General features: G+C 32.6%; 1 long non-coding RNA gene and 2 pseudogenes across 3 annotated transcripts; all 3 read left to right on the plus strand.

Annotated features, from left to right (window-relative positions):
- The first annotated feature begins 7,522 nt into the window (after window positions 1-7,522).
- LOC148209801 (uncharacterized) lies at window positions 7,523-8,365 on the plus strand (annotated as a pseudogene).
- Window positions 8,366-8,467: 102 nt separating this feature from the next.
- LOC148209802 (uncharacterized) lies at window positions 8,468-11,328 on the plus strand (annotated as a pseudogene).
- Window positions 11,329-17,532: 6,204 nt separating this feature from the next.
- Window positions 17,533-20,008, plus strand: LOC148209803 (uncharacterized). Of its 3 annotated transcripts, none has more exons than XR_015792966.1 (2): window positions 17,533-17,718; window positions 18,159-20,008. It is a non-coding gene; the product is annotated as an uncharacterized LOC148209803 (long non-coding RNA). The 3 variants fall into 3 exon arrangements; XR_015792968.1 differs by having other exon boundaries at window positions 18,166-20,008; XR_015792967.1 differs by having other exon boundaries at window positions 18,528-20,008.
- The last annotated feature ends 1,353 nt before the right edge of the window (window positions 20,009-21,361 follow it).

The raw sequence follows: 21,361 nt of genomic DNA on the forward strand, positions 1-21,361 counted from the left end.
ATACAAACTACGAGTTTAGGGCAACACACCCAACATGATAAACTCTCAGTAAAGATGAGAAATAGATAAGGAGATATAAAATCACCCTGACGAAGTCCTCTAGAGATAATTCTTCCTCTAAACTCCCCATTAATCTTGATAGCATAAAGTTCACTGTTGAAATGCAGTGCATAATAAAGGACACCCACTCTTCAGCATAACCAAATTTGAATTTTATCATTACTCTTTCTAAAAAAATTCACTCCACTCGATCATAAGCCTTGCACTAAACTCTTGGTTTGTAAATGTCAAACAAATTATTTGTTCAATAAAGTTTTTTTTTTGAAGTTTTAGAATTGCATTTACCCAAATCCAATAAACTAACATCCAAGTTTATTTAATAAAACTGGAACAATATATAATTGATATACATGGTATATAGTAGATATACAATCAGATCATGTTCCAGTAATAACCTAAATGACTATAGTATATGGATAGAGTACCCTCATCCTAGCGACACTATGACTATGATCCACTTTGTAAAAGTTACAAATGACTCGATCCAAGTCATTCATGTGGAGACATGCGAGTAGAGGTATCTTATACAATGAGTTTGTATAACATCGAACCATGAAATTATTAATCTTTAGTTGTAACATCGTTAACTAATTAGATTAACATTTCACAGGATGACCATGTAACTCGATCTCAATCCTGAGTGAGTTATGGACTCATGCATATGAGAAATTGTTCTTTGATTTATATAGGTGAGAGTGGCCCGAGACATCGACTCAATATGCCTAGTATTTTGGGACAAGTCAAAGTTGGGAGCTGGGAATATAACCCCGTGAGATGGAATTCACTCTTCCCAACTTTATGGAAGTAGACGAGTTGTTCTCTTAATTGCTGACTCCGAGTCTTGAACAATGGGTCACACCATTTCATTGGCCCAAGAGGGACTTTATTTTATGGTAGAACCATAAACAATTGTTCATTAGAGGATCAGTGGTACTTAAAGAGAGAAGTAATTATAGAGGTACAACGGTAATGTGACCCAACTGTAGTTACGGACGACTTGTGAAAGATTGACTTATTCATTATGGTTATATCCATGGACGCACAATATTCTACAGTGTGAAGAGTGAAGTTGTGGGTCTTTAGTGGAGTGATCCACAGTTAATGAATGTTGATTAATTTAATTAATGAGTAATCTTGTATCATTGGAGCTTCTAATCTATAGGTCTATACTAGCTCACAATAGGTAAAATGAGGATCAATAATTTGAAAGAATTTGAAATGTTAAAATTTCATAAGGGAATATACATAACGTATACACCATTTACATATATATTGATGTGTTATATAATTAATTTTGAATAAGGATTTGAAATTAATACTATATTGTTATGAGAAAATTATTTGAATAAAATTCAAATAAAATTTAATATGAATTATTGATTCATATTAAAGCTATAGGTTTTCCAAACACTCGTAAGGTGCCTATGTCGCCACACAGCACATCCATGCCCCTATTATGCTGGCGGTTGATTGTTCTACATTGGGTACCTGCATTGGATACGACATCAGTAACATACATCGTCATGGAAAAGTATTAAATTGAGGATATGGCTTTGAATATTACGTGGCAGCACGTGTGGATGGAAAGCCTAATCTCACAACCAGCTCCGTTCTCATCAACGTGAACTCCTTCTCCGTATTTGACCACATGCAATTCAACCCATTCTCCATATGCCTGAAGGCGTCTGTGAAGGCTCCAGCCTCCCCTTCTGGTGCATCTCTATGAGAGTGAGCAATAACCCGGGCGTCACCAGTGCCAATATCAAAATGAGATTGTGGAATTGTCCTTGAAATGTCATGATCCACAGTTAACTGGTCACAAACTGGCGTACATGAAGTAACTAATCCTGGTGCCGTCAACATGTCCACGTCCACCTTCGTGTCAGGTTCAACTAACATGGCTTCCTCATTAACTAACCATTCCTCGTCCGCTGTGGAGTTTTGTCCTACCGCATCCATCACAGATTCGGAGAGCTCCTGGTAGCCACCATCCCGTCGTCTCCCCTCTAAATCGGACTCATGTATCCTTCCAACTACAGCCATCTAACACTCATAAATATCAATATGAATTTAGTTGCAAAAAGATAATAATATACGCTTAAAGTAGATGAGGAACAAGGCCATGTGCACAACCTTGCTAATATCCAACACTTTCTCGATTACTATGGTCTGGACATTGTTAAAGTTGGACCCACTACTACAAAATATGAAATAGACTACACTGTCTTTTAGACATTCAACTACACTTTAAATAAACCTGTAGTCTAATGTTCAAGAAATTGATATAACTGTAGTCTAAAAAAATGCACGGATTTATGTACTATGATTTTTAGCAACCATGGTCTAAAAATATATAATAGACTACGGATTTGGGAAAAAGAGTAGTCTAAAATCCTACTTTAAACCACGGATGTAAAAACCGAGGTTTGTACATCCGTGTACTAATCTACTTTTGACCATGGTTGTGGTCTAAAATTCCACTTTTACACTATGGTCCAAAAAAATAATGGCCTATAGGATTGATACTAGATTACTTTTGACTACAAGTACGATCTAAAATTCCCTTTACACCATGTTCCAAAGCCAACTGTACACCACGTTGAACAAAAATTGTGGTTATAGATCGAATCTTTGTTAATTGTTAAATCATTAGTGTATACACCATATTTGGTATGACTTAATTTATCAAATAAAAAAGAAGAGAAAATAATAAAAATTAATTTAGAAAATATTGATTGTTTTTAATTAAAAAAAAGTTTGCAAAAAAAAAATCTATTTTTCTTTATTAAAATCGTGGAAACATAAATAAAAAATAAGAATGTTACCAAATGGGCTCATAATAACCACAACTGTGGACGTTTGATATTATGCTACACTGCATCTATTGATTTATTTTTGTATATAAGCAATTAAATTTTAAAATTTGAACATAAATTTTAATTTTTCGTTGGATTTAAGAAGATGGTTTTTAGGAGTGGTGAAGGGAGGGCCCCAATTGGTAGAAAAAAACTCGCAATCCCTTGGGGTTATCTTGCACTTTGAAGAAGGAGTAGAAAAAGGAATAAATATAGTGATAATTTGATTCTTCGTCGCAATAGTAAATAAGAGAGAAAATTTAATTTGTTTCTTCGTCTTTACAAACAAACAAAAAATAGGAGGTAAATTCACTGTGGCGCACTCGTTAAAAAAAAAATCATTTTGTGGAAACCATTTATTAAAAAATAAATAAATAAGCTTAACACAAAGTCAGAAAAAGAAATAATAGTAACTTGGTCCCGAGTATCTACCATTATACCCATAATGATTGGACATACTATTGCTATTCATAATGGAAAGGACTATTTGCCTATTTATATAACGGATCGCATGGTAGGTCATAAATTGGGAGAATTTGCGCCCACTCGAATTTTTCGGGGGCATGTGAAAAATGATAATAGATCTTGTCATTAATAATTAATATTATTAAAAAAAAGTGAATATAGATACCTATCATTCATTACTAAGAGGTAAACCGTATGATAAAGAAGATAAAAAAGAATCGATATACGGAAGTATACGCTTTAGGTCAACATATATGTATGTCCGCTCACAAAGTGCGAAGAGTAATTGATCAGATTCGAGGACGTTCCTACGAAGAAACAATGATGATACTCGAACTAATGCCTTATCGCGCATGTTATCCAATTTTAAAATTGGTTTATTCGGCAGCAGCAAATGCTAGTCACAATATGGGTTTCAATGGAGGTGAAATTTGAATTTGATCTAACTAAATGTTTTATCCATTTTGTTGAAATTGGAAAGCAAATGACCCAAATCTTTTTGTTCATCGTGTCTTTAGGTAAATCTCTCTCTAACACATGGCAAATGACTAGTATTTTGTGTACTTGGGAGTTGATTTTAAAATTTATTTATTTTTTATGTTAAAAAATGTTGAGAATCTAACTTTAAAACTTATTTATTTTCCATAGTTTATTATCCCTCCACTAACAACATTGACAAATTTGGAAGGTACATAATTTGAAAAAAAAAATTCCATACTTTGCATTAGTATTAATCATCAATTGGTTGATTCTTTTTATTTTTTAACTCATTCCTATAGCACAATTACCATCTCGAATTGATGGCTTAGGTTGACCCTAAATAGTTAATATAGTAAATAGTTACTTAATTAATTGATATGTAATTAATTTTAAATTTAGTGTGAATTGATTCATTTAACCAATTAAATAACTAAAAAATAATGGAAATTTAAGAATATAATTTTGAATTGATTTGTGTTTTGTTTTGCTTATTTATTTATTTTTAGTACAGAATCTATTTTTGTTAAGGTTATATAAAAATCTTGATTTTAAAAAGAATGTAAAAATAAATTTAAAATAAGTTTTTGGACCTAAATTCAAACTGATTTTGATTCTTGCCAAATTTAAATTAAAGATTAAAAATTCGAATTTCAATCTTACTCCTAAATTAAAGTTTAGTAGTTCACCCCATGTAAGGAAAAAAAAAAAAAGGTCGGAGAAGGAAGGAAAATAATATAAAATTGAAATATTTTTTTTTCACTGAATCAATTTTTTTTCCTACTTATCTTATCTTCTTTTTACCACAACCACATTCTCTCTTCTCTTTACAACTTCCTCACTCTTTCTCCTTCTCTCTTTAAACCCTAGTCTCCACCCTTTCCATCTTCTTCAATCTCCATACCCGCCACGAATCTGAAATCCAACGACTCTCTACATCAGATCCGACGACGCCCACATCAGATCCGGCATTGACGACCGACGACCGACGACTCCTCGACTCCCCCATAGAAGTAGACGGCGACACCCGACAACGAGGTACAGCGACAACGCTTCAACGCATTAGATCTGCAGGCAACCTCTTCTTCGGCTAAGATCTGCAACGCTCGACACCCACGACGACCCACAAACAGGTCCTTGATATCCAGATCCGGAAACCCAACCATATCTAGAGAGTTGGTGAGTAAGGTAAGCGACTCTGGAATTTTAGGATAACTAGAATGTATTATGATAATTATTTTGTATCTGAACTGTTTGATTGTAAAATATAATTCTTATTTGTGTTTGTGATTATTAAATTTGTGGGTATGATTTGGTATACTCGATTGACTTATGGTTAAGTTTATGATTCTAACATACCGTTTGTATTGAAAGTTCGAGATTCTTAATTTTTTTACTCTAAATATATGTAGATATTTGGACTCTATATAGTGTTGAAGCTATTTTATGCATATATGGATAATTATGTTATGAAATTTTGTGTATTTTGATATATGGGTTGTCTGTGGTCTTGAAAGATTAATTACGTAGCTAAATTATTTGTTTGTGGTTGCAAAAATCTGTAGTTATTTGGATATTTCTTCTTGTGATATTTTGATTAAAAAATTTTATGGATATTTTAAGTGTATGAAATATGGCAAGAGTTTAAGTTTTTGTTACGAAATTTTATTTGTATTTAGAATTTTTAGGATTTGAAATTATTTTTGGGTTCTACTTGAAATTCTTAGTATTGTGAGTCTTCAAGTTTGTGATTTATTAATTTTGTGAATATTAGAAATTTGAAGTTTCTTAATTTTAATTCATAAATGATTGGATTTTTTGAACTAATTATATATGCTTTGATATTTTATTTTATTTATTTTTTAATAAAAAGAGAAATAAATGAGAATAGAGTATTGTGCTTTCGTAGAGTTTTGACTCCTATACAAATACACGAATATTCGATAAAATCTTGGATTAAATCCACCTTTTAATAAAATAAAGTTTAAAATGAGTTACTATCTTAAGAATGTTTCATGTGTTAAATATGTTGGTAATATTTTGAATTTGTATTATAATGCCTAAATATTTTAGGCATGCACTGTTAAAAGTGAGATTAGTGAATTCTAATTTTATAATCATTTTAAAAATATTTTTAACAGATTATTCGATATGTATTTGTAATATGGATAAATCTTGAATGGGAGCTTATAGACTGTCAAAGCAATATGAGTTGGGTGTGAACCAGTTTATAAAATTTGCTCAGCATCACGTTGATGATCCATCAAGAATTCGTTGTCCATGTTTAAAATGTGGAAATATTGACATGCATGATGGAAAAGAAATTATGAATCATTTAATTATTAATGAAATTGACCTGAGTTATACTACATGGTTTTGATATGATGAAGAACTTCCTGAAAAGTCATATGGGAATGGTAAAAAAAATATGGACACATGTCAAAGTTTTGAAGAGTATAATGTTAATGAAACAATTGAAATGGTCGAAGCAGTGCAAGAAGAATTTTACAAGTCTCCAAAAAGTTTTGAAACTTTACGTAATCATGCCAAAAAGCCTCTATATAAAGGTTGTAAAAGATTTACCAAGTTATCAACATTGATCAAATTGTATAACTTGAAAGTTAAACATGAGTGGAGAAACATAAGTTTCACGGAGCTATTGGAGTTGATAAATGAGATATTACCAGAAGAAAATGGACTTCCAAGTTCGATGTATGAAGCAAAGAAGATATTATGTACATTAGGATTGGATTATGAGAAGATTCATGCGTGTCCTAATGATTGCTGTTTTTATAGAAAAGAATATGTGGGCATGAATAAATGTCCAATTTGTGGAGAGTCAAGATGGATGCACCATAAAAATTCAGATGAGAGAATTGGGGTTCCCGCGAAAGTAATATGGTACTTTCCACCAATTTCTCGTTTCAAGCAAATGTTTAGAAATGATGAGCTAGCCCAAAAATTAAATTGGCATGCTAATGAGAAAATAAATGATGGATTATTATGTCATCCAGCTGATTCACCTTCATGAAAATTAGTTAATTACTTATGGCCTAACTTTGGTAAGGAATCACGAAATCTTCGTCTTGCTTTATGTACAGATGGAATGAACTCACGTAGTGTTATGAGTAGTAATATAGTTGTTGGCCAATAATGATAGTAATATACAATCTCCCACCATAGTTATGTATGCGAAGAAAATTTATGATGTTAACTATGTTAATTTCTGGACCAAAACAACCAGGTAATAACATAGACATTTATTTGACTTCGCTGGTCGATGATTTGAAAAATTTATGGGAAAATTGTGTTGAATGTTATGATGCATATCGTTAGAAAATGTTTAACTTGAATACATGCTCAATATATTTAAAACATGGGAGGAAAATATCTTATCTTGGTCATAGACGATTTTTACATCGTAATCATCCTTATAGAAAACAAAAGAAAGCGTTTAATGGATTTCAAGAATGTGGAGTTGCACCTCAACCACTGAATGGAGAAGAAATCTTTAGTAAGTCAAGTAATATTTTATGTCGTAAAGGATGAAAAATGTCAAACGAGGTTCAGAAAAAAAAACATCAAAACAATCTTTAAATAAAAGGTCAATATTTTTTGAACTTGAATATTAGAAAAAACTTTATGTCAGACATTGTTTGGATGTGATGCATATTGAGAAAAACGTATGTATGAATATTATTGGCACACTCTTCGATATGCCTGGAAAAACAAAAGATGGATTAGCAACGAGATTGGATTTAGTCGAATTGAACATTCGACCCGAACTAGCACAAAAACTTGGACAACATACTACTTATATTCCTCCTTGATGTTACACGTTATCAAAAGATGAAAAACGTCAAGTATGCAAAACATTATGCGAAATCAAAGTACCGGAAGGATACTCTTCTAATATCAAAAATCTTGTATCACTTGAAGACTTGAAGCCAGTAGGACTTAAATCTCATGATTTTCATGTACTTATGCAACAATTGTTGCCCGTTGCTATACGATCAGTTTTACCGAAGTATGTGAGGTATGCAATCACTCGGTTATGTTTCTTTTTCAACAAAATATACAGTAAGGTTTTGTCAGTATCCCAATTAGATGTATTACAAAACAATGTTGTAGTCACTTTGTGTTTATTGGAGAAATATTCCCTACCATCATTCTTTACAATAATGGTTCATCTCGTCAGAGAAGTTAAATTATGTGGGCCTGTCTATTTACGGTGGATGTATCCTTTCAAACGTTATATGAAAATTTTAAAATGATATGTGAGAAACAAACATCGGCCAGAACGGTGCATGGCCGAAGGTTATATCATTGAAGATGCAGTGAGTATTGTACTAGTTTTTTTTTTATCAAGAGTAGAATTGACTGGTCTTGGGAAATATAAAATAAATGAAAAGTTAGACGTTGGAAGACCATTGGGGCGTGGTTCATTTGTTAAACCTGTAAGAAATTATTGGAGCAGGCTCATGGCTATGTATTGGAAAATACACTGAAATGTTGCCTTATATTGAGTAAGAGTCCATTCAATTTACATATATAATGTACTTTTTCCAATAATCTACTAATTAGTATGTAAACTTTGTTGCAGTCGACATATGTCTACATTAAAGGCTACAAATCCATCTAAAGTCAAAAATAAAAAATGGCTCCAAGATGAACATCATAAAACATTCATCCCATGGTTACGTAAAATGGTATTCTCAAACTTTATAATTATATATAATTCATTAAACATTGTTAACAATTAATGTTTTGTTAAAGAATAATTTTTATATATGTTTCAGGTTGCATTTGAATTAGAAAATGAAACAAATCATGTCTCGAATACTTTAAGATGGCTCGCACATGGTCCTCATGTAGAAGTAACAACCTATGAGAGTTATACAATTAATGGATGTCATTACCAAACAAAAAGTCAAGATGATGTGCGCTCTGTTCAGAATAGCGGGGTTATGTTAGTGGCTAGAACGATGCAAATTTCTAATGCTAAAGATAAGAATCCAGTTATTACTGATATGTCTACAGGATAATAAAGGAGATTTGGGAGCTTAACTATAATATATTTTCTATTCCAATGTTGATGTGTGATTGGGTAGAAAGCAAAAATGGTGTAAAAATTGATGATCTTGAATTTACTTTAGTAAATCTTAATTGAATTGGACATAAGGCTGATAGTTTTATTATGGCTACTCAAGCTAAACAAGTTTTTTATATACATAATCCAGTTGATTCACAATGATCGATAGTACTTGTCATTCCACAAAAAAAATATGATGATTACAATGATAATTGTGATGAACTCAGAGATACAGTACTATTATCTAATGGATTTTCTAAATATATGTCATCTTCCGATTCAATTGAAAATATAGATGATGATGAGATGTCATATATTAGAACAGATTGTAATGGTACATTGATTATGAATAATAATACAAATAAAGGTAATTTAATTAATATCTTATTTTTCATTATTATATATGGTGCATAATTGTATAATGTACTCATATGTATTTGTTTTGTATTTTATTTTTTAGAGGATAATGGAGCACCTAAGTGACAGTGATGATAATGACAAAGTTACTCAACCTGATGATGTTCGTGCGAGGAACACGAGAGGACCGACTGTTATGCGAAACTTGTTTCATTTACGTTCAACTGGTGAGTGTTTAGATATTTGATATAATGCTATAAGACAGCCTATCATAGTAAATGCAAAACAAATGCAAAGTTATATATGTTAAGGATAAGGGTACTCCTTCGTACCCGAGTATCATCACAATGGTATGATTTTGTCCTCACGGCTTTACTTTTGGTTTCACCTAAAAGGCTTCATATCAATTGAGATAATTGTCCTCTCTTATATACCTATGATCATTCCCTTCCCTAGCAAATGTGAACTTTGTTTGCAATCACCTTACAAACCCAACAATATAGGAGCTTGTGCACGCAATCACATTCCTATTTCTTTTAGTGACTAGCATCGTGTTCCGAAATAGTTGAAAACCAAAGTTTATGAGTTGGTTGAGGTATGTAAATTAAATTAAAAATAAGTTTATTTTCAATTATTTTATAATATGTGTAATGAACTTATTTACATTATATTTATAGGCTGCGTTTGTATTAGATGGTATCAAGAAAGAGAAAATTTTGAACTCAGCATCTCAAAAATGGCGTCAATTCAAATCTTTATTAGCATGAAAATATATCTATCAAAATAAAGATGATTTGGATTGTATAAGGAATCCATCGAAATTGTATCCTTTCATTAGTCAACAAGATTGGAATAACTTTATCCATGCAAGACTGAACGAAGAGTTTCAGGTATAAATTTTAATTTAATTAAATGTGTAAAAATCTTATTTATTAATAGTTTACATATGTATTTGCAGACTTTACATATCGAACAAAGTAAAAGAAGATCAAAACATCGTTATGGACATCGATTATCACGTAAAGGTTACACAAATATGATTGAAGAGTTGGTAAGAAAATACTATTTTTTTGTAATTATTTATGAATATATTAAATTTGATGTTATATTTAATGGTTGTTATTTTGATTTCATTTATTTATTACGAAGAAAGATAAGGGGATAGATACTACATAATTTGATAAAGTAGACTTATTGACATATGCTCGAAAAAATAGCAAAGGTGAATTTTTGGATGAAAGACTGCAAATATGGCGACTAAAATAAAATGATTGATATTTGTTTGTTTATTTAAAAATGATCACATATAATAATATTAGTATTATCATTTTGTAGGCAAAACTGTCCCAAGTAGCTTCAAATAAGAAAATACTACCATCGTCGAATGATATATTAAGTCAAGCTTTGGGAACATATGAGCACAGTGGACGTGTGGGGGCTTTGGGAGAATATGTTCTGCCAAGTTTGTATTTTCGCACCCCTAGTAATAATGTAAGATTTGACACACATCAACAAGTACTTGCTAAAAATATAGAATTAGAAGAAAAGTGTCACAATTTGGAAGAATATAATACTGTACTTGAAGAACAATTAAAGTTAGTGTCAACAAAACTAAAGTATTATCAAGAGTTAAAGAAGTAAAAATCTCACACTCCAATATCTGAGTGGGAGAGTTGCTCACAACCAGTTATGGATGTAACAACTCACAAGGTATATTCTTCTTTCACAAAATTGTATTTTCATATATTATATTATATCATTATGTATACAATTTCTAATAAATATTTGTCTCTTTAGAGGAAAAAATGTGAATTGGCAACGAATAGTGATATGATGGTAGTAGCATCTGGCTATGTATACGAGACAACTGACTTGAATGAAGTAGTATATGACACTCCAATTGGAGAAGATATTGTTAAAGTGGGCATTGATATCGCTACATTAGAGAATCGTCTATTCCTGTTTCCAGTCAACGAATTTATCGTACGTGTAGAAGATGTAGTAGGATATGAAGTAGCATAGCCTTATGATCTTGCTATCTATCCAAAACAAGTTAAGGTACTTTTTGTAAATTAATTATTTCAACATATGAAAAATAGTTTACTGTAATTTTCTTTTGTGTGGTAGTTGTCTACTCCCAAAGACAACGTTGCACAAACAGTTAAGGAACTAAATAAACTACAGAAATCACTAAGCTTGCTATTTGAATATTTAGAAATGAGTGATGCCAACAACAAGTTCCATAAAAGTGAACCTACATAGAGATGTATATGGAATAGAGCAGAAAACACATATATTGGATGAAGATATTTTTCATTTCTTTACGATTGTAGAAATTCCAATTAACGTTATTGCAGCTTATATTAGGTAAGTTTTTACTGTTAATAATATGTTTCTATACTTATACAGTTATGTATCAACGTTAATAATGATTTTATTTGTTTCTAGCTACTTGCATGTCATGTTAGTTCATAATAGTGCATCAGACAAATATTTATTTGTGGACCCAAATCCACTTGGTAGCCTTGTTGGTACTTTTGAAAAACGTGTGTTGTATTTAGCGTCAAGATTGGTTGCAGCTAAACATAATCAGTGGGTCATTATTCCATTAAATTTTGGGTATGTGTTTTATTTTTTTGAATGTATATTTATTACAATATTTTATTTTATTTTTTAATAATTATATTTTTTTTGTGCAGATATCATTGGGTACTCGTTGTATTAGATTTATATGCAGATATCGTTAGATTCACTACGAGGTGCTATTCATCAAGATGCAAAATCTCTTATCAACATTTAAGTATTTTGACTTGTTGTACGTTATCTTACTTATATTTAATATATAATATATTTGTGTTCATATTAGTGTGGACTTGATTTTTTTTAAACAGAGCAATAAAGTTATTTAAATCTGAAACGAGATTTGTTGGAAAAAATATTCCTACGTGGAAATCTCCTATTAGAGTAAATATTCTTTTTTTCGTTATAATTATAAAGTTGATCTTCATTCATTAAATTTTATTGTCGTCTCATTACTTGTTATTTTTTATAGAGTCCTCGTCAACCTGGATTTGTTGAGCGTGGATATTATGTGATAAAAGATATTAGAGATATTTTTATGGATAAATAGAATACATCACTCAAAGAGTTGGTATGATATAAATGCATAATTGTTTTATTTAGTATAAAATTGCTTAAATTATATTTATATTTTTTGTGTTGCGTTCTTTTCATCATGCAGTTCAGTAGAAAAAAGACATACACACATTCATGCATGACATAATATGTAGTATTTTTAGTTCTTAGCTTGAGTAGTTTACTTTTATATTGTGTAAACTTACATTTATTTATTATTTTTAAGTACATCATGGGTGGGGTTCGAACTCTCAACCTTATGGTTAGATACATATGTCTTAATCTGCTGAACTATGCTTTGGTTAGCTACGTTTATTTCATTTAATATAAAAGTTTGCATAAGTTTTATTTTCCTTAATGTTAGAATCGTTTTGTCAATTGAAAGTTTTTATCCATAATAGTAAGATTTTATTGCCTTATTTCGATAATATCAATATCGATATTTGTTTTAAATTTATTGATATTAAAATATATATATATATATGTTAGTATAGACCACGCCTAACATCAACCGTTGTCTATAATTATAAACTATGGTTGACGTTAGACATGGTCTATACTATAGACTACGACTTACATTCGTTGTAATCTATACTATAGTCCACATATAACTTCAGCTGTAGTCTAGACTACAGCTACGTTGGTCGTGGTATATAATACTATAAACTACGGATAACGTTAGCCGTTGTTTATATTATACACCATGGCTAACGTCAACCATGGTATATAATACTATAGACCACGACTAACGTTATCTGTAGTTTATACTATAGACTACGGCTAATGGTAGCCGTAGTTTATACTATAGGCCACAGCTAACGTTAGCCGTGGTCTATAGTGGTCTGTAGTATAAACTATAATACCCATATACTACGGTCAAGCAACCATGGTCTATCAAAATAGACTATGGTCATGTGACCATGGTTTAAACCAAATTTTGTAGTAGTGACCATTTAAGTAGGCGAGGCACGACAGTGTTACTGATCCTGCTAGCGGCCTTACCTTCTAGCGCTGATATAATTTCTTATGCCCACACCTGCAAGCATATGTATAAAATGAAAGATATATTGTAACGAGAATAGACTCAAACTTGGGACTGTATCATACGATTAGTTTGGAATATTACTTGGAAAGCAACTAGAAATCCTATCAAGTTATACTTTAAGTGATACTTTGGATTCTTCCCTCCCTTAGCAATACACATATCGACCTTGTCCTTTAGAGCAATTAGAAGGCCCTTAATCGTGTTGCCAAATTCGTGTTCCCAGTCTATATTGTTGAAGTAATCCAAGTCCTCCACATCGTCAAACAAATCCTTCTCAACGTTGCACTTCTTCTTCGCTTTGCCCATCATGGGCAGCTTCGTATAGATTACCAACGACACCTTCACTACATCGTCGTCACTCTCAAACACAAGCTTAATATAAATCTCCTCTAGAGTTGAAATCTTCATTAATCAATCGTTTTAGCGAAGTACCTATTTACTAGATAGCCCGTCGACTCCTTTTGTGCAATTGTAACACGAGTCCGTGATAGTCTAGTGATTAGCAGAAAGTCGTTCTTCAAGAATGTAACGCTGGATTCACTTATGTTAAAGGTGATTACATCTAGCCTTTCATCCACTACCTTCCTCAATAGGAAATAATGCACCAACCCACTACAGAAGATGAAGTCCACATCCATAAATGGGGCAAACACCATGCGCCTGAACTTCTCCAGTTGAGCCTACGTCAGCTTCTTCTTTTCAATCAAATTAGCATGGTTCAAGTGAGCTAGGTTGGTTGCCTGTCCAGCAAAATGCTCATCCTCATTTATCTTCAAAACTGGTTCCATAGTTGATACTACAAAATTAAATAAAATAAATAAGATATTCATCTCATTACATACGAGCTTGACAACAACATATTGACATAGGAATCTAACTTATAACTCAATTATCGACATCGCTATGTACTGTGCATCTCTCTCGACCTCGACACCTCCACATTGACATCGACTACATCTCTAGTATAAGCGGTCCTCAATAAAACTATATATCGATATAATGTAATCGACGGCCAATGTAGACATCAAGCCGACCGTTATACACATTCGACAACACTACCGCAAATTAATTGCACAATCGATACTACATGGAAGACAAATTCGTGCTATAACAACAAAATTACTAATGCCTACGAGAATGAACTTGATGAGACACGCCGTGAGGGTACCATTACTTATTACAACATTCGAACGAATAAAAGCCATAATCCCTAAACTGAAATTGTATCGCGGAGAACTTAAAACATGCGGTGAGCGCAACATTACATATTACAACAGAATACAAGTTCAGAAATCGTTAGACATCGCAAAATGGAAGAGCTATAGCTTCAGGTACTGTAACGCCCCTAAAATTCACACAACTCAAAGTATGACACGTTACTAAAACCACCTAGAAAGTCTTACTCATACTAGATAATTAGACCACTAGCAATACAACTATGACAAATTCTCACCACACTTCCGCTGCGCTACTCTGATTAATCACACTTACAAAACTTTAAAGAAACTAGTCAACACATGAAAATCATCAAAATTACAATCTTTTATAAACAACAAATTAAGGGACAAACCCAGCTTAAATAAACTTCACAATCTAAATGGCGACTTAATTTTAACAAAAATCAAAGTAGTAAGTGGAAGATCTAAAACATCTGCCAACGGTCTGAACTTCGCACAATCATTATCTAAACAGAGTACATTAACTGAAACAGGATAACCTCCTAACAACCTATCCTAAATTCAATAAAACTAAATGGAAGCTAGTCATGGTCTTTCTCCTCGAGTCTCCTCCGTGCCATCACCATTTCAAGACTTAACTCGTTATCTGCAAAAACTGGAGGGAAAAAGAAGCCCTTATCTGAATAGTCATGCACAAACAACATGCTTATCAAAGAATCAACACATCATGCTTATCATTAACTTAAAGCCTTAAATGAAAAGAAACATATTAAAAAAAGCATTTTATGCATAATTTTAACTAAACATGCACCACACATGTCGAACTCACATCTCAACTCACTAGTTCTCTTTATTGATTCCTCCAAGACTTACTCCTTCGAGTCGTACCGACCCCTGACCTCGCTAAGCATCGACACTTCTCTATAGTGTTCGGCGTTGGACCTTGACATTTATCCCTAAAGCCTCAACTACTACTCAGCATATTGGTCTTTGACCGCCACCACATCAAGACCCAATACTAATTCAACAATTAGACTCATCGTGCCAACCCCCAACCTTTTGTACCCGGAGCCTTGACACTCATCTATACCAAAGCTAGTGTATCGATCCCCGACCTTTGTACCTATAACCTCGATTGCCAACCAGTGACGTGCCAACTCTCTTGCCCTGTTAATCCTCTATTCGCTTCATTACATCTTGAAACTCTCACCAGGGTCCTACCATGCTTCTAAGCCATGACCCATGCAAAAATTATCTCACGACAATTTAGCATGCGTTATACACAAACATATGCAACTATCATTCAGACATGGCCATCCACAATCACAAGAATACATTTCTCTCAACATTCAGCATGCTCTATATTCAAAATGAGAAAGCCAACATATATCGTATCAAACAAGTTCGCAATAGTTCCTATTCAAATACAAGTTGCATGACAAAGTCAGCATGCTCCAAACATAACAAATCATATAGTCAAAACAGTTAACACAACTTTCACATTCAGCCCAACCAGGACATAACATCAATTCAACTTAGCCAACCAATATTACATCCAACATGTATATAGCTCATAATACAGTATATCACATATCTACATGTATTTCCAAATTCTACTTAACAATTATAACATAAACAACATTTATAAGGTATCATAAATCTCAAACAATCATTCAAAAGACACTCATAGGCCCACAATCAACAAGCATTTCATAGTAACACACAACAAACAATCCCCTCAACCTTAGATCTGCATGGGTGAGAGCAGCTCAACAACGCTGGCTCAATAAGCCTCCTATTTCAGGGGTAAGACCCGATAGATAGCTAGGGACATAGGGTGCAAAAAGGAATTCACTTCTACCAAATTTTAGGATAGTAGAGAGTTTGTTCTCTTAAGGGCTAAATCCAGGTCTTGAACAATAGGCGCCATCCTCATCAAAAGGTTTGAAAGGATTTTTGATTTGATAGTTGGACTACAAATCATTGTTCATTAGAGGATCAGTGGGACTTAAGGAACAAGAGGTAATTATAGGGGTAAAGCGGTATTTTGACCCGCTGTAATTACGACAACCTATGAATGGTCGACTTACCGATCATGGTTATATCAAATGGACATAATATATCTACAGTGAGGAGAGTGCAGCTACGGGCTTTAGTTGAGTGACCCGGTAGTTAACGAATGTTGGTTAACTAGGTTAAAGAGCTTAACCGGTTAATCTCGGATCGTTGGAGCTCATGATCTGTAGGTCCATAAGGTCCCCTGGCTAGCTCATATAGGAATAAACTTGGAATAATTTGAAGGAATAATTCGAATCGTACGAATTAGGTTAATCATATGAGATATGATTAAGTAATTGATATATCATATCAATTTGAGAAATTTGGTAAAAATATTTAAATAGGATTTAAATATTAAAATTATGAATGCGGATTCATAATCGGAGGCATGGATTTCGTCAAACAGTCAGATTTTGGAAAAAGTCAAATAGTTGACTTTGACCAGAGAAAGTCAAAGGTTGACTATGAAGATTAAAATAATGTTTTTAACCAAGTTGGTGGAAAATTCCACTAACTTGTTGAGTGGAACATTTAAATAATCTCAAAAATCCACTTTTTGACACTTAGCCATGCATGCATGAGTGGAATGTGTGTTGTAAGCTTTTGGTGAACTTAAACATGCATTTTGACACTTAGTCATGCCATGCATGAGTGGAATGTGTGTTGTAAGTTTTTGGTGAACTTAGATATGCATTTTGACACTTAGCCATGTCATGCATGAGTGGAATATGTGTTGGTGAATTTTGACATGCAAGAGTTGCATGTAATTTGCCTATTTAAGAAGGTTTTTGTTCAAACATTAATAAGTCTTGGAACCTTTGGCCATTTAATATTTTTTTTAATAACTTATATAACTCCTTTTAGCGCCACATTTCTCTAAATTTTTCCTTCTCTAAAAAGAGTCCCACCACTCTATTCCAATCCTTGAGAATAGCTAGGAAAATCTCTTGGTGGTCCTCATTGGAGCTATTTGAAGAATTTTGAAAAACTACAAAGGTATATATTTTTTTCTAAGCATCATAATGTATGATCATGCATGTTTAATCCTAGGTTGAATTATGCATCTAGATTGTTATTTCGAATGTATGTATGATCTCCGCATGTATGTACATTAAAAAAAATTGCTAAATCGGCCTAACAGGTTACATTCTCACCGCTGTAAATTTAGGCTTGTAGTATCCCCAATGCTTCTATATCAGAAATGCTAAGGATTACACCAAGTTGTATTGTATATAAATTAAGGTGGCGTTTTGATAAGTCTTGATTAAAGGCTAAAAAGAATAAGTTTGCATGCTTAGTTGAGGGTTATTTAGGATGGAAAATGTATGTTCATACATATAATTTAGGGAAAATGTTCATATTTTGTGATTAAGGACTTCGGCATTTAGTTATAGGTAAATGAAGACTAATTGGTGTAAATATGTTTACTTTGTAAGGAATCAGAATGTGCCAGCCACATTACTTTGAAAGATCCAGCTTCACAAAGCTTTAGCCACATTCGGTGCCTAGATTATCAAATTCGAAATAACCACTTTTGACCAAGTAATTGGTCCAAGATTTGGTTTCACTTCCTCAAATCTCTACAACCATAATTGGTTCCAAACTTCTCATGAATTCCTCAACTTGTTACTTCCCCCAAGCCTATAAATTGAAGCTCCTAATGGTCATCTCAACACACTTCATTTTCCATGCTTTTGTTCTTCCTTTCTACTTTGTTATGAAACTTTATTTTTATTTTTCATGCATTGCGTGTTAGTTATCTTATTTTTCTTTAAATTCAATTATTTAGTTTGAATAATTTACAGAAATAAGAACGCGGTTAAATGTGAGAGGTTAAACGTGAAAAGAGGAAATTTAGCTAAAAACTTACCTTGCCAACTAGACAACACTACCCCGTCTACTTCCCACCATCCTCAACCACATGGTGATGTCAGGGAGTTTTTATGACCTCTAGTATTATTTCATTCAATGCATGTTCTGTTTCTGTTAATAAATTAGTAGATGTGCATATCAGGATTTAGGTAGTTAGTTGATTTTGTCTTTTTGGAAGAATGTTGTCAAGTCGTGGAAATTGTGATTTGTTGCTTTGGATTAGCATTGACATGCATGGGAATAATAAAATTTGCTTGTCTTAACTCAGTTCCCACTCTGTTTGCAAAAAAAAGTCTCACTTAGGAATACTTGTAATTTTATGGTAGCAACGTTGATCTAGCTTGACTTTGTGCAACTCACCAATTGACAAGCTCAGATTGGTTGCCAGCCTAAAGAATCCCGTGACTACCTATTTTTCGAGTCATTTTTGTGCTAGAAAATTTCCATTAAAGGAAGTGTGCATAGTCTCTACTATATTTTGAAAAAGTTATTTGAGTTAGAAAATAGAAGAATTTAAAATATTTTTATCTTTTAAACAAATGTGGCTCTATGATGATTTTGCTTGAGAAAAGTACTAGGGATTAAAGCTTTGATGTTCCTCCTGAGACACAATATGAGCAAATTACTCGACTTTGCTAAATGTTTGGTTTACTCTCGTATTTTGCATGCTTATTATTGATTTGTTAATTGTTGTTTTTGCTTGAGGACAAGCAAAATATTAAGTTTGGGGGTGTGATAAGCCAAGATTAAAGACTAAAAAGAATAGGTTTGCATATTTAGTTGAGGGTTATGTATGATGGAAAATGTATGTTCATACATATAATTTAGGAAAAATGTGCATATTTTGGAATTAAAGACTTTGACATTTAGTTATAGGTAAATGAAGGCTAATTGGTGTAAATATATTTACTTTTTAAGGAAAATTGAAGATTTATGATCAGAACACGTCAGCTACATTACTTTGAAATATCCAGCTTCTCAATTCTTCAGCCACATTCGGTGGTCAAATTATCAAATTCGGAATAACCACTTTTGACCAAGTAATTGGTCCAAGATTTAGTCTCACTTCCTCATATCTCTACAACCATAATTGGTTCCAACTTCACATGAATTCTTCAACTTGTTACTTCCCCCGAGCCTATAAATTGAAGCTCCTAAGGATCATCTCAACACACTTGTTTTGTTCTTCCTTTCTACTTTGTTATCATACTTTAGTTTTTGAGATTTTGTTCTAGCATTTAAGTTTTTTTCTTCAATTAATTTTTCTACAATTATTCTTTGTTTATTTTATTGCAATTCTATTTATTCTAATTTTGTACTTTCTTTCCAACTTCAATGGAAATGTATTATTCTGTTATCTTCACTTGTTATTTCATTTCTTTTAATTCAATGATTAGCTAAATTATTTCTTCAACCTTCCTACAAATGGTTTAGTTCGTCTTATTTTAAATTACATCTATTAGTGAGTACGGCGTATTACGCTCATTTTGCTTATCTTGATTGATAATTATTCTAGTTGATTTTCTTGTTGACCACTTGTTAAATCACATTAGTTTGAATTTAGTTCTGAAAAGGTTAGATTCAAATGGATTTCATCAAGGTAAAACGAGAAGTTACTTAGAGATAATAACTAAAACAAGATCCTAGACATATGCTCTCTAACCCGTTAAACGTAAGTTGGAGTTTGATTTATTTATGATACTAGAGTTTCATAGACATATGTAAATGCTAGCCTAAACTTCTAAACAAACCAAAAGCGGTATAAAATAGGAGTTGAACTCGTTTGCATGAATTGAGCATAATTACGGGCACATTTAGTAGGTGTAATTCATCTTTTTAGAACTAAACAATAGTAGGGGGTTGGCTTTTTAAATTCTTTTATTTTCGTGTGTTTTTCGTGTTCAAATAGATTCACCAATTTTTATCCCAAACCCGATTGCTCATTCAAGCGATTTACAAAATCAATTTTAAAATAAAACTAATCCCTGTGGTGGCGAATTTGGAATTTTTCCAGATTATTATTTGTGACAGTGTGCACTTGCATTCTACCCTCTAGCTTTTAAGTAGAGGCGCAACATGTTTCATGCAAATTCATGTTATTATCAATTCTTATAAAGTTTATAACCCGGTAAATTAATTTAAAAATCCTTCATGTACACTTACAGAATTTCAGCAAAAAAAATGGAAAATGACATGAAAATAGAGGTCATGTAGTTGATTAACTACTCCACTCTTGAGAAAGACGAATCACATCATTAGTAATAATAGAGAAGTAGCCAATAATCAATGCCTTTAGCTAGAAGCACATCAGAAATTCGCTTCACCAGAATTGAGAGAGACAGAGAGAGACGTTAAAACTAAACAGAGATAAAACAAAATAAAATGAAACAGGCATGAGAATACTTGTAATTCAAGTTGAGAATAAATAAAATCAATCAACATTAACCATGTCGAATACAAAAATAGTCATCCCCATTATCCTCCTCATCATCATCGTCACACATACTGGCACTAAAAACTTAAAAAATAATAATAATATAGTAGAGCAAAGTCATATAAAATTACAAACTTGACCAAACACAATCTGAAGTAAACTAGCAGAGATCATCCATCAGAGATGGCCAAAGACTCCGGTTTCAAAAAATGAAGTGAACAGCGGTGACTCAACTACAAGGGAGATTAGGGCTGGGTGAGGGCTGAAGAGAGTGAACGAGAGGTCGAAAGACTACAAAGTTGTTTTTTGAAGTGTTCGTATTTTAACATTTTT

Source organism: Momordica charantia, assembly GCF_013281855.1.
Source record: "Momordica charantia cultivar OHB3-1 chromosome 8 unlocalized genomic scaffold, Mcharantia_2.0 BLBB01000008.1, whole genome shotgun sequence".
Lineage (NCBI taxonomy): Eukaryota > Viridiplantae > Streptophyta > Magnoliopsida > Cucurbitales > Cucurbitaceae > Momordica > Momordica charantia.